The 17708-nt window shown below is 42.4% G+C and overlaps 1 protein-coding gene across 7 annotated transcripts in view; it reads left to right on the plus strand.

Moving 5' to 3' along the window:
* The first annotated feature begins 2201 nt into the window (after positions 1–2201).
* ARHGAP12 (Rho GTPase activating protein 12) overlaps positions 2202–17708 on the plus strand; it is a 125152-nt gene continuing 109645 nt past the window's right edge. For 4 of the 7 annotated variants that reach the window (XM_033209943.1, XM_033209945.1, XM_033209946.1 and 1 more), the window contains exon 1: positions 2202–2407. The gene's annotated coding sequence lies outside the window, so the exon portion shown is untranslated. Of the gene's footprint in view, positions 2408–6251; positions 6374–17708 lie in introns of all 7 variants that reach the window. The other 3 variants (XM_033209944.1, XM_033209949.1, XM_033209948.1) reach the window with 3 other exon arrangements.

Raw genomic sequence — 17708 nt, forward strand, 5'->3', positions numbered from 1 at the left:
GTTACTTCTTATGTGTGGAAACATCTGTGGCATAAATCCCTAGAAATGAAATTCAAGGCTCCGGGTATATATGCATTTGTAATTTTAATAGATACTGCCAAATTCCTGTTTCTTTATAGCCCAGCCAAAGTGGTAATGCCAGATATAATTTTATGCTTTTTCATTTAAAAATACACAGTGAAAAGTAGGTTACTTATTAAAGAATTAGGAAGAAAGCAGGACAAGTTTATGCAAAGTACAGACTACATTTTCGCCCAAAAATACATTCAACAGGAATCTATTCTGCATCTACTGTATGCCAAGTGCTTTTAGGCACTTGGGATATACACACAAACAAATCAGACTCAAATCTCTGCCTGCGTGTGGAGCTTATATTTGCATTCTACATTTTGGAACTCTCTGCTACTTCATAAGAAGCCAGTTAAATGTCAAAATCCTGAAAATGATCTGTTGAAATCCTAAGCACAGGCGCCAGACATATGCTACAAGTGTTATTTAAAAACTAACTAGAGGCAATGTTGCATATGATCATAGCTCTCCATCAGGTTCTTTTAAAACAACACACTAGCGAGAAAGCTCTCTTTATCCGAGTCCATCTGCTGTTGGTGGTGATCAGCATACTGTGGGCATTGTGGTATCATCCAAGATTAGTTTGTGAAATAGGAAGTGGGGTTACAGGCAGATCCGCAAGTGCATGCAAACTGTTGAGTTCTATCTCTTGCTAAAACCAAGGGTGCCCAATTCAGGTTTGGAGAGTAGGGAATGTAAGGTTATCAGCACATTCCTATCAGGGTCGTTTCCTTTTCGCACTGCTCTTGTTTTGGTTTTATAAGGAGAACACAAGCAGAGTCTATGGAAAGTAGTTTCAGAAGCACACAGGAAATACTCTTTATACTGAACAAATGCATGGAAACAGAATGGGTTAGAAACTGAGGGAGACAAAAAAGGCAGTGGGTGCCAAGGGCTGTGAAAAGCAAATGCAACGATGGAGACAGCACAGTCTCAGGCTTATTTTTCAAAAATTCTCATTGTAAGCCTCTTTCCTTTCTAAATGGAGAATATCTTAACACTTTAGCTCGCATTAGACTTAATTTAACAGGAAGGTTGTAAACCACAAGTCTTGCCACTGCCCTACTGGATTCTTCGCATCCTGTAAGGAACAATTCGGAGTTCAGCTGGTTGATAAGGAAGCCATGCATTGTGGCATCTTCAAGTACAGAGGGAAGCACAGAAAAGCCAACTCCGGAGAGTAGCTCTTGAGCGCTTGAATCATTTATATACGCTTGGCTTTTCCCCCCCTCCCCTTTCTGGTCTCTATTATTAAATATTTCATCCTGGCACCACAACAGGCACAATCAACAACTGGTTAAGGAATGGGTAGTTACTAAAGTTCCAACGCCTCTCAGTTATTTTTCTCATACTCATTGAAGTCTAGAGCTAGAAGCCAGCTCTCCTTTGAGAGGTTCAGAAGGGTGAAATCCAATAAATGGCAGAAGCCAGGTCTCTTTCCTGATTCCCATTCCAGCTGAGCTCCTCCTGCCACTGGATCACCATCAAAGACCTTCCAAAGCTGTGACTTCCGGGTTCGGTGCTGCCACAGTGCAAACGCGGATGACTTTGGACAATGACCCTGTGGCCCCCGCAGGGCTCGCACCCTCAGGGCCGTGGAAGGCTGAATGCTGACCGACTGGTTCTGCCCTGGAGCAGCCCTCCGCGTCCCAGGGGTCTCCTCAGTCCAGAGTGTGCACCTGTGCCCTGGCGACCCCGGCAATGGACTCAGTGCCCCGAGTCCCTTTCCGTCCGCCTGAGCCGGCAAGCGGCACTTTTTCGGGTGTCCCAGTGGAATTTCCGGGCCCGTGAACGACTGACCCACGCCCGGCCGCAGCTCCAGGGGCCGAGGAAGGGAGCGGTAGGGCACACGGCAGGGCTGTCTTTGCCCGGGCTCCATTCCTGCCACCCTGGCGCTCTGTCCGCCCTTCCCTGGTTTTCCCTACGAGCGTTTTCTTAACGCTTCCCACTCTGTTTACAAAGTGCGAGCCTCCTTAGCCGCCGACTCCCGCGCCGGCCCGAGTCCCCACACCGTAACCTGGCTGCGCCCCCGTCCGGATCCCCGCCAGCCGCCACACCCCGCGCCACCCCCGACAATCCCGGACACCCGCGCTCCAGCGCCGTCACGTGAGCCTCCCGCCCCGCCCCCGCACGTCACGTGAGCCCCGCCCTGCACCCCGCCCCCGCGCCGGCGCGCTCCGACGTGCCCTGGAACTTACCCTCCCTCAGAGGCCAGCCTGCGGGGACGGGTCGGCAGCGGCCGTCGCCGTGTGAGCGCTCTCCCGGCTCGCGTCGCCGACCCGCAGCCGCTGGACGGACTAAGGAGGGAGCCGCCCGCCGCGAGGCCGCCGGGCTCCGGGTGAGGTGCAGGGCGTGGGTCTTGGCGGACGGAGGGCAGGTTGGCGAGGCGCTGCACAAAGGCGCGCCGGGGTCGGGCTGTGCCCGCCAAGGGCGGTGTAGTCGGGGGGAGGCGTGTGCGGGAGGCGCGGCGGCGGCGGCGGCGGCAGCACCGCCGAAGTGCGCGCGAGGGGAGGTCGGGCACGCCGCGAGGGGCTCTGGACGCGGGGGTGGGCGCCGGGGGTGAGGGGGCCGGCGCAGCCTATTGGCTGACGTGGGCAAGAGGGTTTAAATGGCCCGAAGTTGTGGCTCCTCTGCCCCATGGGTTTCCTGACTTCCTGTGTGAGGGCAGCGCCCGCCCGCCCCGCCCCCAGGGAGGAGAGTGTGAGGGTGCGCGCGCGTGTGTGCACAAGGCGGGTGTGTGCGTGTCTATGTGTAAAAGGCGGGTGTGTGCGTGCGCGTGTCTGCAAAAGGCGGGTGTGTGTGCGTGTGTGTGCAAAAGGCCGGGCCGGCCCCTCCCTCGCCATGGGCCCACTCCCTAACCGCAGTGGGGCTCGCAGGCCTCCACCCACCCAGGGGGCCCACCTGGGGCGTCCCTCCAGGACTGTTGACCTTAAACCGGACACTTTCTTCTTTGCGGTTTTTCCTCATGCCCTGCCCCTGCTGGATGGACGTGCATTCGCTCTCCTCCAGCTTCTCTGGGCGGAATCTCCTCAAAGTCCTTGAATTGAAAAATCCTCTTTACCAGCGTGCAGCCCGCCTCCCATCTCAGGGGAGCTGGTTGTCTTCTCAGAACGGCTCTCCTTTACGCGTTGTTACCTTAAGTGACTGCAGACCCTTTGAGAAGAAATGGCCATAAGGTCCTCGTTAGAGAAAAAGGCACGCCCTTCAGCTTTGGAGGCGTGTGATGTTTTCCTTTTGACTGCAGCTGCAGTTTTGTCAATGTATTTTCAAAGGCTAAAGCACGACGTTGAAAGTACACCTTTGTCGAAAGTTCTAATGTCATCCCATGTGGAGTGTTTGTTGTGGGTAGAGGCTTTTAGCGCTCTAATAACACGATTGGTTGTGGCTGACTTTTGGGTTAATCATGACATAGAGAAGTATATTTTATCGACTGTTTAGGCATGCATTCCTAAAGGGAGGTCGTGGAGGCAGGAAGGCTCACTCGGGTTCTGGTTCAGGTTCTGCCACCCGACTTCTAGAGGTTAGACCTTGGGAGACGCCGTGTGTTTCAATGGAAGTGTTAAAAAGTAACTAGCCCCTAGCCACTCCTCTTTCGTACTTAAAAGTCGGGAACGATGGCCTAGATGTGTATTTATTTGTCCATATCGCTTTTTCTTTACCTGATCTATAGGAGGGTATTTTACAGAATGGGTTATCTTCTTCCACCACCTCTGGTCTGAATAGGCAGTCTGGCTCCTGGCGCAGTATTTTTTTTTTCTTTGTTTTAAAATTGCTTTGGAAACGTTTCAGAGCTGGGTTTTGAGAGCCCAAAGCAGGCAGTGAAAGCGTGACCCCCCGACCCATGCCACCTGAGGAGCCAGACCGTCTGGGCATATATGTGCGACCCCTGGTTGCATGTGGCTCCTCTGTTCTAAAGGAGTTTCTCTGTTGGGGAAAAAGAACCCCCAAAAGTGTAGTATAATAAATTATGTGTGTGTATGTATATTTATGCCCCACTATTTGTTGATAGATTTCTGTTCGTACTTCATCAAGCTGGAGATTGAGGACTCGTTGATTCTTAAGATAATGCCGTCTGTATAGATTAGTTAGTTGTTCATATAGAATTATCAATACATTACGTCTCTTTTGGTTTTGTATTTAATACCAGTTGTTTCGAGGTGCAAGTGAAAGTAGGTAAGTGCTGTAGAAAAACAGCATGTTACTTGTAGTTAATCATTTGACTTTTCTTTAATTAGAAAGTATATGCTTAGTGGTTGTTTAGTAGGCTGATAGAAAGTAAACTTTACAAATTTTTAAGTACTCTATGTAAGTGACGTTACTGAAAATAATAAGGGTAATTAAAATTTTTAAATGGAGTGAAAACTAAATAGTGATCTGTAAAACCATTAAACAGTAGTACTAATATTTTACTTACCCGAGAAAATGGGCATTACAGTTTTATAATAAATCATGGGAGAGAAAAGTGAAATTAAACTTTTGTCCTGTATTTAACAATTTTGGCTAGAATTGCAAATATGCACTTTTGTAGTATGAATCAGATGTGAAAGGTGTCATAGTACGACATAGCATCCCTGTGCTTCAAATGGGGCTTTTCAGATATCTCTTTTGAGGAACCTATTGGGCCACTGTCCTTGTGGTTTTTTGTTGTTGTTGTTGTTGTTGTTGTTGTTCAGTTAACTGGCCCCGGCTCATTGGTATATGGCTTTGCTGTAATTCAGCCATTTCCCTATTACTTTCACTGACTTCATGGACTTAATGAATATTCTGCAGTTTCGTTTTGCAATTGATGAGCTTTTTATTTGAACTGAACTGCCAAATGGTGTAGTCTCTAAGCCTCTTTCCCGTGTTGATAATCTAGAGCTTCCCCAACTCTAATGTGCGTAGGAATCACCCGCACTTGTAATACCCACGGGGTCATGTGGATGCTGTTCTACCAGACCACAGACCACTGCTGTCCAATAGGAATGTAATGTCTCTATAAATTACTTGCGCTTCAAGTTTCTAGTATTCACATTATAAAAAGTAAGCACGTGGAAAAAAGTGAAATAAATGAATATATTTTACTCAGTTTATTCATGATGTCATTTTAACATGTAATCAATATGAAAATTATTAATGAGATGTTTTATGTTCTTTACATTGGACCAGGTGTTTTGAAATATCAAGTGTGTTTTATTTACACTTAGAGCATTTCTCAATTTGCATTAGATACATTTGACTAGTGGCTACTGTATTGAACAACAGTTTTGGAGTCTAAAGTGTAGACCAGTGTTATTCTTAGTGTATTTTCAGATTGGCCCCATCAGCAATCTTTGGGAATGTAAATTTTAGGGCCCCACTTCATTCCAGTTGTCGTTAGAATATCTAGGGCTAGGGCCTGTAATCTGTGGTTTGAAAACTCTCTCGGATATGGCTAAAAAATGTATATGTGGCATTCTGGATGGGACCCTGGAACAGAAAAAGAACGTTAGGAGAATACTAAGGAAATCTGAATAGAGTGTGGAAATGGTTATGTGTCAGTGCTGATTCATTGAATATGACAAATGTACCAGTACTAACAAGTTGTTAATGGGGGTAACTGGGTCCAGAGTACTTGGGAACTCTTTGGACTATCTTTGCAGTCATTATGTAAATCTAAAACTCTTTTAAAATAAGTTTATTTTTTAAAAAAGAAGTTCTTCAGATTATTCCGTTGCTCACTAAAAATTTGAGAATCCAGTGATCTAGATCATTAATCACTTACACTGCTGCAGCTTGGTTGGGCAGGATGGTGGCCAGTATTGGGTCTGGTAGGATAATAATACTAGTTTTTTTGTGATAAGACCTAAAACTTCTAAAGCACTTGCCATGCGCCATGCACTGTATCAAGTGCTTTACACACATTTACTTAATTCTCCCAATATGCAGTATGTACTATTAATAAGCTGCACTTTGCAGATGGAAAAAACTGAAGCCCAGAGAGGTTAAATGACTTGTCCGGAGTCACACAGCAAGAGCCAGAGATAGGATGTTTTATAAATTATCAGTGCATTTGTGACTGTTTTTCTACTCTCACAACTTTTACTTCCTTGAGTAAGCACTGATTAATATAGATACTCTGTGACGTCTGAAAGTTACAAACTTCTTTTTCTTTCTTCTCACAAAGATCTTTTGAGGTTTGTATTGTTTGCTTTGTTTTACAGATAAGTTAAGGTGCCTACGGTCCCGAGAGCTGATAAATGGCAAAACCTAGATTTAAAATTTAGACCTCTGACTCCAAGTTCTGTGCTCTTTTCCTGCACCACAGCAGAATTCATAATATGAGGTTAGAGTGACATCTTTTAAAGTTAGCTGAAAATTTCCTATATTTTGCTACATAATATATATTTTTTAATTTCAGTTTTTTAAAGGTATAATATACATGCATAAAATACAATAACATTCAACAATAAAAAAGGATAAACTGTGGTGACAACATGAGTGAATCTCAAAAGCATTAATCTAAGTGAAACATGTCAGACACAGAAGGCTACATACGATATGATTTGTATTTTTCTATTATCACAGGTTTTGCTTCCTTGAGTAAGCAGTGATTAATGTGATACCATCTATCATTCTTTATACCTAAGTGGTTTTTATTCACGTTTTCTCTTTCTGTTCTTATAAGGTTTTTTTGAGGTTTGTACTGTTTCCTATTTTAGAGATGGATTGTACCACAATTTGTATTCACAAGTTCTTAGGCCTTTGAGTTTTCAATTTCTGGTCATTATGAATGTTCATGTGAGGCCTTTGTGTAGAGTTATGTTTTCATTTCTCTTGGGTAAATACCTAGAAGAGGGATTGCTGGATCATATGGTAAGCGTATATTTAACTTTATTAGAAATTACCAAATTATTTTCCAAAGTGGTTGTAGCATTTTGCATTTCCACCAGCAGTGAAGAGAATTCCAGTTGCCGCTATCTTTACCATACAATACATTCTGTGTTTTTGAAAGCCGTCTGGTAGGTGGGTAATGATATCTGGTTGTTTTAATTTACATCATTAGGGTTTTAACAGTTTTTTTAAAATATAGTTTTGAGGTATAATTGCTGTATAACAAGCTGCACATACATATTTTAAGTGTACAATTTGAAGAGTTTTGATGTATGTATATACCTGTGAAACCACTACCATTTTCAAGATAATGAACATGTCTTTCACTCATCAGAAATTTCCTTGAGCTCCTATATAATTCGTTCCCCATGTCCCTTGGCAACTATTGCTCTGCCTTCCGTCACTATCAATTAGTTTGATTCTAGGAAATCAATTTTCTACAACTTTATGCAGATAGACTCATGTAGTATGGATTCTGGTCTGGATTTTTTTTTTCACTCAATAAAATTATTTTGAGATTCATCCAGTTTGCTGTGTGTATCAGTAGTTCATTCCTTTTTATTGCTGAGTGATATTCCATTGTGTGGCTATACCACAATTAGTTTATTCAATTGTTGATTGACATGCGAGTTTCTCTTTGTTACAAATGAAGCTCCTGTCTTTGTGTGGACATATGCTTTAATTTTTGTTGGTAACTACCTAAGAGTAAAATCCCTGAATCATGTGGTAGATGCATATTTAACATTTTAAGCATCTGCCAAACTTATTTCAAATGCTGGTTCGGTTTTACGTCCTCACCAGCTTTGTGTGTGAGTTCCAGTGGCTCTGCATTCTCAAAAACACTGGTATGACCGACTTAGCTGTTCTATGAGATGTGTAGTGACATTTCTTTCTTTTTGGTTTTAATTTGCATTTTCCTGATGACTAAAGATGTTGGGCCTATTTTCATGAGCCTGTTTACCATCTGTAGCTCTTTGAATAAGTTTGTTTGAATCTTTTGCCTGTTTTTTTTTTTTTTTTTTTTCCCTGTTAGACAGGGTCTTGCTCTGTCACTCCCCCAGCTGGAGTACAGTGGCATGTTCACAGTTCACTGCAGTCTCGAACTCCCAGGGTCAAACAGGCTTTCCACTTTAGCCTCCCAAGTAGCTGTGACTACAGGTATGCAGCACCATGCCCAACTAATTTTGTAAACTTTTTTTGTGGAGATGGTTTCATGCTGTGTTGTCCAGGTTGGTTTTGAACTTCTGACCTCAAGTGATCCTCTTGTCTCGACCTCCTAAAAACACTGGAATTACAGGTGTGAGCTACCTTACCTAACCTATGATTTTTTTCTTTTTTATAATGTCTTTGGTTTTGGTTGAATGGAGTTGGGATGTTTTCTCTCTGCTTTAGTTTTTTTTTTTGTTTTTTTGAGAGATTTATGTAGAATTGGTAGTAACTTCTTTACATTTTTGGTAAAATTCACCAGCAAAGCTGCCTGGGCCAGTTTTCTTTGTGGAAAGCTTTTAAAGACAAATTCTGTTTATTTAATAGATACAGGGAGTATTCAGGTTATCTGTTCATTCTTTAGCAAGCTTTGGTTATTTGTATCTTTCAATAAATTTGTTAGAAGGATAGCATGCACCTGTAGTCCCAGCTATTCAGGAGGCTGAGTCTAGGAGGATTGCTTGAGCCTAGGAATTAGAGGCTGCAGTGAGCTATGATTATGCTGCTGCACTCCAGCTTGGGCAACAGAGCAAGACTCTGTCTTTTTTAAAAAAAAAAAAAAAAAAAAAAGACATTTGTCTACTTCATCTGGATTGTTGAATTTGTTGGCATAAAGTTGTTCATAGTATTTTCTATTTTCCTTTTGATGTTTTCAGGATCTGTAGTTACGTCTCTGGTTACCTTTTTGATAATTTGTTTCTTTTCTCTTTTGTTGCCATTAGTTTGGCTAGAGGATTGTCAGTTTTACTGATCTGTGTATTTTTTGTTTGTTTGTTTGTTTGTTTGTTTTTTTGAGACAGAGTCTCGCTCTGTTTCCCAGGCTGGAGTGCAGTGGCATGATCTCAGCTCACTGTAGCCTTTGCCTCCTGGACACAAGTGATCCTCCCACCTCAGCCTCCTGAGTAGCTGGGACCACAGGCACATGCCAACCACACCTGGCTAATTTTTTGTATTTTTGGTAGATATGGGGTTTCACCACGTTGCCCGGGGTGGCCTTAAACTTCTAAGCTCAGGTGATCCACCTGTCTTGGCCTTCCTCAGTGCTGGGATTATAGGTGTGAGCCATTGCGCCTGGGCAGTTTTACTGCTCTTTAAGAACCAGCCTCTGGTTTCATTGATTTTTCTCTCTACGTTTTTCTGTTTCCTTTTAATTGCTTTCTACTCTAATCTTTTTCATATCTTTTCTTCTACAAACTTTTTTTTTCTTTTTTCTTTCTTTTTTTTTTTTGAGATAGAGCCTTGCTCTGTCACCCAGGCTGGAATGCAGTGGCACAATCTCGGCCCACTACAACCTCTGCCCCCTGGGTTCAAGTCATTCTCCTGCCTCAGCCTCCCCAGTAGCTGGGATTACAGATGTGCACCACTATGCTCAGCTAATTTTTGTATTTTTAGTAGAGACGGGGTTTCACCATGTTGGTTAGGCTGGTCTTGAACTCCTGACCTCATGATCCGCCCACCTCTGCCTTCCAAAGTGCTGGGATTACAGGTGTGATCTACCGTGCCCGACCTCTACAAACTTTGGATTTAATTTGCTCTTCTTTACCTTCTGAGAGTGGAAGCTTATGTCATTGATGTGAGACTTTTTTTCTGGCATTTAGTGCTGTAAATTTTCTCTGAGCACTGCTTTAGCTGTATCCCACAAATTTTGAAATTACATGTTTTCATTTTCGTTCAGTACACATTTCCCGTTTGGTTTCTTTTTTCTTTTTTGAGACATTGTTTCACTCTCACCAAAGCTGGAGTGCAGCAGCACAAACTGTAGCCTCGACTTCCTGGGCTCCTATAATCCTCTTACCTCAGCCTCCCTTAGTAGCTGGGACTGCAGGTGCATATCACCATGCCTTGCTAGTTTTTTTGTTTGTTTGTTTTAGTTTTTGTAGAGATGGGGTCTCACCAGGAGTTCAAAACTCGCCAGACTGGTCTTGAACTCCTGGCCTCAAGTGATCCTCCCACCTCCGACTCCCAAAGAGCTGGTATTACATGCGTTAGCCACCTTGTTCAGCCTGATGTCATTTTTGACTACTGACTCATTTAGAAGTGTGTTGCTTAGATTCCAAAAACAATTTTGGGGTTTTTAAGATACTTTTTAAAGAGTTTCTAATTTAATTTTATTGTGATTAGAGACCATACTTTACATGATTTCAGTTCTTTTCAGTTTATTAAGGCATGTTCCATGGCCGAGGATGTGGTATACAGGAACTTAGGTTTGTAAGAAACTACTAAACTGGCTGTGCTATTTGGCACTCTCACTAACACTATATAAATGCTCTAGTTTCTGGAATCCTTGCTAGCACTGTGTATTGTCTTTAAAAAAAAAAAAAACAACTTTATTGTAGTTGATGTGTAGTGATACCTAATTTTGTTTTTAGTTTACATTATTGGTTTTTATTCTTGTTAAAATTAATTTGAATAAAACTTACAAATCATGGAGCGTTTTTTTTTTTTTTCTAGTGGATGACAAAATGTACTGAGGGATTGGTAATAATAGTTCATCACTTGTATGCTGCGTAAGTGCAACTTTTCAGTTTTCTTTTTTTTTTTTTTGAGACGCAGTCTCGCTATGTCGCCCAGGCTGAAGTGCAATGGTGCAGTCTTGGCTCACTGCAACCTCTGCCTCCTGGGTTCAAGCGATTCTCTTGCCTCAGCCTCCCGAGTAGCTGGGATTACAGGCACTTACCACCATGCCTGGCTAATTTTTGTATTTTTAGTAGAGATGAGGTTTCACCATGTTAGTCAGGTTGGTGTGGAATTGCTGACCTTGTGATCCACCTGCCTCGGCCTCCCAAAGTGCTGGGATTACAGGCGTGAGCCACTGTGCCCAGCTGCTTTTCAGCTTTCTAAGAGTTTGAATGTTATTTGCTTTTTAATATTTACTTTTTTTTTTTTTTTGGAGACGGAGTCTCGCTCTGTCACCCAGGCTGGAGTGCAGTTGCGCGATCTGGGCTCACTGCAACCTCCGCCTCCCAGGTTCAGGAGATTCTCCTGCCTTGAGTAGCTGGGATTACAGGCGCATGCTACCACAGCCAGCTAATTTTTGTATTTTTAGTAGAGATGGGGTTTCACCATGTTGATCAGGCTGGTCTTGAGCTCCTGACCTCGTAATCCGCCCACCTTGGCCTCCCAAAGTGCTGGGATGATTGGCTTGAGCCACCGCACCTGGCCAATATTTACCTTTTTTTTTTCCCCCAAGATGGCGTCTCACTGTGTTGCCCAGGCTGGAGGTGCAGTAGTGTGATCTCAGCTCACTGCAAGCTCCGCCTCCCAGGTTCACACCATTCTCCTGCCTCAGGCTCCTGAGTAGCTGGGACTACAGGCACCCACCACCACGCCCAGCTAATTTTTTTGTATTTTTAATAGAGACGGTTTCACCATGCGAGCCCGGATGGTCTCCATCTCCTGACCTAGTGATCCACCCGCCTCAGCCTCCCCAAGTGCTGGGGTTACAGGCGTGAGCCACCGCGCCCGGCCCTATATTTACTTTTAAAGAGGATTTGTAAGAGCTTCATGAGGATTTTAGTTACTTGTGGCTTTTGAGTAGATGGGTATAAGGTGATTTAAATTGTATACTACAATGTCTTTAGTGAAATATATATAACGTGAAATTTACTGTTTGAACCATTTTTGAGTGTACAGTTGTGTGGCGTCAAATAAGTTAACTTTGTTGTCTAGCCATCACCACCCTTCATCTCCAGAACTTTTTCATCTTTCTAAACTGAAACTCCATACCCGTTAAATATTAACTTCCTGTTGCTGTCTTTCTCCATCCCTTGGTAACCACCATTCTGCTTTCTGTCTTTATGAATTTGACTACTCTAGGTACCTCATATACATGAAATTATGTAATTTGCCCTAAGCATAAATAGTCTTCAGAGTTCATCCACATTTTCAGTTTTCTTGAGGAACTACCATACCATTTTCCCCAGTGGCTGTACTACTTTACATTTCCACCAGCAAAGCACAAGAGTTTTAGTTTCTCCACATCCTCACAAACATTCGTTATTTATTTAGTTATATTTATTTATTTATTGGAGACAAGGTCTTGCTCTGTTGCTCAGGTTGGAGTGCAGTGGCACAGTCACAGCCCACTGCAGCCTCAACTTCTAGGCTTGAGCGATTCTTTCACTTCAGCCTACTGCGTAGCTGGGACTACAGGCGTGTGCCACCATCCCTGGCTATTTTTAAAATTTTTTTGTAGAGACAGGGCCTCGCTGTGTTACTCAGGGTGGGCTTGAACTCCAGGGCTCAAGTGATCCTCCTGCCTCAGCCTCCGAAAGTACTGGGATTACAGGTATGAGCCACTGTACCTGGTCTATTTTTTAATTAAAAAAAAAATGATAGCCATCCTGTTGGGTGCGAAGTGGTATCTCATTTTGTGTGTGTGTATGTGTGTGTGTGTGTGTGTATGTTATTTCCTTAATGATTAGTAATATTCAGCATCTTTGCAGGTTCTTGCCACTTATATAGAGATACTCCTTAACTTATGATGGTATTATGTTCTAATAAACTGATCATAAGTCAGAAATGTTGTGAGTCAAAAATGCATTTAAATTAGCCTGAGCAACATAGCAAGACCCTCATCTCTAAAAAGATTAAAAATTAGCTAGGTGTGATGGTACGTACCTGTAGTCCTAGCTACTGAGGAGGCTGAGACAGGAAGATTTCTTGAACCCAGGAGTTTGAGGCTGGCTGCAGTGAGCTGTGATGGTACCACTGCACTCCAACCTAAGTGACAGAATGAGACCTCCATCTCTCAAAAGAAAACAAAGGTATTTGATATTCCAATAAACCCACCATAAAGTCATGAAATTGTAACTGGAACCATTGTTAGTTGGGGACCATCTGTGTTTTCTTTTGAAAAATGTCTATTCAGGTTCTTTGCCCGTCATGACTCTTGATATCCCAGTGTTTATTTGAAGTAAACTGGCATAATTTAAACATTATAGAGTGTTTTCTCCTTTTTTGGGTGAGTTACTATTGTCTGACACTAGAGCTTTGCAGTGGCCAGACTTAAATAATTGCTGCACTTATGGATGTTTTTGCCTTTGTTTTGTGGATTATATCTGTTTAAAACATGGGGGATTGGTAAACACATGAAAGTGATTGAATGTAAGTGATATTCAGAAGATCAAGAGAGTAATGTGTGTAGTTTCAGAGTACCCGAATAGATTGGGGAGGAGAAGATACCTGAGTAGCCAGTAGTGTTGTGAAGTGAATGTTTTTCTTCTAGAATAAGTTGTTAGGAAATCGAAAGTTCCATCGAACTTTTATAAAGACTAGGGTAATGATTTCTTTTCTTTTTTATTTTTTTGAGACTGAGTCTTGCCCTGTTGACCAGACTGGAGTGCTGGAGTGCAGTGGTGCGATCTCGGCTCACTGCAACCTCTGCCTCCTGTTCAAGCTGTTCTCCTGCCTCATTCTCCCAAGTAGTGGGCACATGCTACCATGCCTGGCTAATTTTTATATTTTTAATAGAGACGAGGTTTCACTGTGTCGTCCAGGCTGATCTCGAACTCCTGACCTCAGGTGATCCACCAGCCTTAGCCTCCCAGAGTGCTGGGATTATAGGGGTGAACCACCGCACCCTGCCTGATATCTTATTATTAACTTATGTAACTACATGAACTAAGACTATGGGTGTACGTGCCTTCCCCAAGAAAAACTGAGATGGTGTTACTACACGATCAGGTAGATGAGATGTCCCAGAGGCAAGATAAAAATTATGTGAACTATAAAAACATTAATTTTTGGCTGGGAGCAGTGGCTTACGCCTGTGATCCTAGCACTTTGGGAGACCAAGGTGGGTGGATCACAAGGTCAGGAGTTCGAGACCAGCCTGGCCAACATGGTGAAACCCTATCTCTACTAAAAATACAAAGAATAGCCTGGCACCGTGGCGGGCACCTGTAATCTCAGGTACTCAGGAGGCTGAGGCAGGAGAATCGCTTGAACCCAGGAGGCAGAGGTTGCAGTGAGCTGAGATTGTGCAAAGCAATCTTTGCACACGGTAACAGAGCAAAGACTCCATCTCAAAAAAAAAAAAAGGTTAATTTATTTCTTCTTCTTTTAAAAAACAGATTATTATAGAAAATTCTTATTAAGAAATTAAAATATAGGACTTTGTGGTGTTGAATACAGAAGGAAGAAGCCATTGACTGGAGTGCAGTTAGAAGGGAGTGAAGAGAAAACCTAAAAATGTAGACACAGAATGATTGTCATAGAAGAAAAGTTTCTTGGTTTTTTTTTTGAGATGGAGTTTCATTCTTGTTGCCCAGGCTGGAGTGCAGTGGCACGATCTTGGCTTGCTGCAACCTCTGTCTTCCAGGTTCAAGTGATCCTGCAGCCTCAGCCTCCCAAGTAGCTAGGATTACAGGCATGTACCACCACACCCGGCTAATATTTGTATTTTTAGTTGAGACGGGGTTTTACCATGTTGTCCAGGCTGATCTCGAACTCCTGACCTCAGGTAATCCACCCGCCTCACCCTCCCAAAGTGCTGTGATTACAGGCGTGAGCCACCATGCCCAGCTAGAAGGATAGTTTTAAAGGCTTATAATGTGGAACTATTTTGGACATGGGGAGCTTTTGATGAAATAATGGAATCTGAAGGGGAAAGACTGTTAACCTGTTGGCTCAAGAAAAATGTTTTTTTGTTCCTTAGATTTTTTTTTTTAACTCATTATGGGTTTTTTATTGTATAGGCTGTCTTCTTGGTACCTTTCATTGTTACATTAACACTTTCTTAGTGTGTACAAGTAGATGTGAAGGGATGAAAACACAGCTTAATCTTTGGTGTCTTTTGATCAGAAAGGGCTTGGTCGGGGCTGTTTAATATAAAGGGTTGAGTTTGTGAATTTTTTTTGAGACAGGGTCTTGTTATGTCATCCGGGCTGGAGTGCATGAACAGCTCACTTCTGCATCTATTGAACGCCCGGGCTTGAGTGATCCTCCCACTTCAGTCTCCTGAGTAGTTGGGACTACAAGCCTGCACCACCATGCCCAGCTAATTTTTTATTAAATTTTTTTGTAAAGATGGGGTCTCACTGGTTTGCCCATGCTGGTGAATTAAAAAAAAAAAAAATACAACGGGTCCTCACTTTCTGCTTTGCTGTATATCTGAGTCAGCATTTACATCTCCATGTATAGGAGATCATTTGAAAATAAGTTTGAGGCTGGGCGCAGTGGCTCATGCCTGTAATTCCAGCACTTTGGGAAACTGAGGTGGGAGCATTAGTTGAGGCCAGGAGTGCCAGACCAGCCTGGGCAAAATACTGACATCCTGTCTCTCCAGAAAAATTAGAAATTTAGCTGGGCATGGTGGCGTGCACCTGTGGTCCTAGCTACTCTGGAGGCTGAGCTGGAGGATTGCCTGAGGCACAGAGGTCGAGGCTATGGTGAGTTATGATGGCACCACTGCACTTTGACCTTGTTGACAGAGCAGGATCCTGCCTCTCCAAAAAAAAAAAAAGCTGGAATATTTGAAGATATAATAACCATTCAATAATGGAGAACCCTAGTACTTTTTGAATTATTGTTATTTATGTTTTGATGAGAAAAACAGGCATTGTGATTTGCTGTAAACACTGTTTAAAGGTAAAGAACAAAAGAAATACATTTGTAAGTTGTTTAAATTACTTAAACATGGGGCAGCATAATGTAAGATGTTGTTATGAATATGAGCTAGATATGCATGGCATTAATTTTAAATTGAGTTTTAGGTTCAGAACACAATTGCCTGGTAATAAGCATTTAAATCAAGTACTTAAAATCTAGTTTGTGGGAAAGTCATTATGGCACTACATGATGCCTTGTACCTGCCCATCTTGCATAGTTCTTGCCCCTTTCCTAGAATCCGCCATTTCTCCGAAGACCTCTGGTCCTTTTATTGCGAGAATGATGCAAGAAGCCACAGCTGAGTGCTAGGTGTGTTTGTTACTGCTAGCTTGTCATTTTTATTGACAGCCAGGAAATATGTGTGTATAATATCAAGCAGTGTATATACACATCTGTAATATTTCTATATATGATCACTTACATATCTGTGGTAAACTAAAAATGAGTTCCTACTGATGTCTCCAAGGCTAATCTGTTGGATCATTCTAGCCTCCTTCTCTTGCTTATCTGTAAATTTTCACTCCAACATTGAGAAACCTGATACCTGCTATCCACCATTGAGTTACTTGTTTTATTCCAGTATACATGTATAGCAGTATCAAGATATTTAACTTGCATTCCTGGGGAAAGAACTTTATCAACTTTTGTGCAGTTCTTTTTGCGTATTTTTCCTTTTGCAAATAAAAAAAAATTATTTATCTTTAAATTTTTGATAGAGACACACCTTACTGTGTTGCCCAGGCTGGTGTCAAACTCCTGGCCTTAAGTGATCCTCCTGCCTTGGCCTCCCAACGTCCTGCGATTATGGGTGTAACCACCCCAGCCCCTTCTGCCCATATTCTTAGAGACACCACTGATTTCCAGAGTAGCTTATGTCAGCATATTCCCCCCACTCTGTTCAGTGAGGTTGTTTCATGTGTTTGTAATACTGTTAGATTCTTGTCACATCTGCTTTCCATCCTGGAATCTTGCCCCTGCCCAATGATATTTTTAAATTTGCATACTTTGAAGTTCACACTTTTCATTGCAAAGACGAATGGGTTTTGACAAACGCATAATGTCATATATCCACCATTATTGTATTACCAAATACAAAATAGGTTTGACTTAAAAGCATTGTCTGTGCTTCACCTATGGAATTCTGTGTCCCCTTCTACTCCAGGCACTCACTGTCTATGGTTTTGACTTCCAGAATGCCATAAATTGAAATCATTCTGTGACTTTTTCATACTGGCTTTCTTTCATTAGCAACATATGTTTAAGATACATATTTTCATGGTTTGATAACTCGTTTCTTTTTTGTTTTCTTTTCTTTTCTTTTTCTTTTTCTTTTTTTTTTAATACAGGGTCTTGCTCTGTTGTCCAGGCTAGAGTGTGGTGATATGATTATGACTCACTGCAGCCTCAACCTCCGGGGATCAATTGATCCTCCCACCTCAGCCTCCCAAGTAGCTGGGACTATAGGTGTGTGCCATTGTACCTGGCTAATATTTTTTCTACTTTTTTTGTGGAGATGGGGTCTTTCTTTCTTGTCCAGGCAGGTCTTGAACTCCTGGACTCAAGTGAGCTGCCTGCCTTAGGACCCCAAGTGCTGGAATTACAGGCATAAGCCACTGCACCCAGCCCTCATTTCCTTTTATCACTGAATAACAGTCCATTACATGGATGTCTCACGGCTCATTTATCCTTTCTCCTGTTGAAGGACATCTTGGTTGTTTCCTGTTTGGAGCAATTATGAATAAAGCTACTATACACATTTACATGCGGAACTTTTTGTGGACATAAGATTTCTACTCATTTGGGTAAATACCTAGGAATGTGATAGCTAGATCCTATGGTAAGGGCATGTTTAACTTTGTAAGAAACTGCTAAACTGTCTTCCAAAATGGCTGTATCATTTTGCATTACCACCAGCAAAGAATGAGAATTCCTGTTTTACATCCTCGCCGGTATTTGGTATTGTTAGTTTT

This window comes from Trachypithecus francoisi, unplaced genomic scaffold (assembly GCF_009764315.1).
Source record: "Trachypithecus francoisi isolate TF-2019V2 unplaced genomic scaffold, Tfra_2.0 Lachesis_group9, whole genome shotgun sequence".
Taxonomy (NCBI): Eukaryota; Metazoa; Chordata; class Mammalia; order Primates; family Cercopithecidae; genus Trachypithecus; species Trachypithecus francoisi.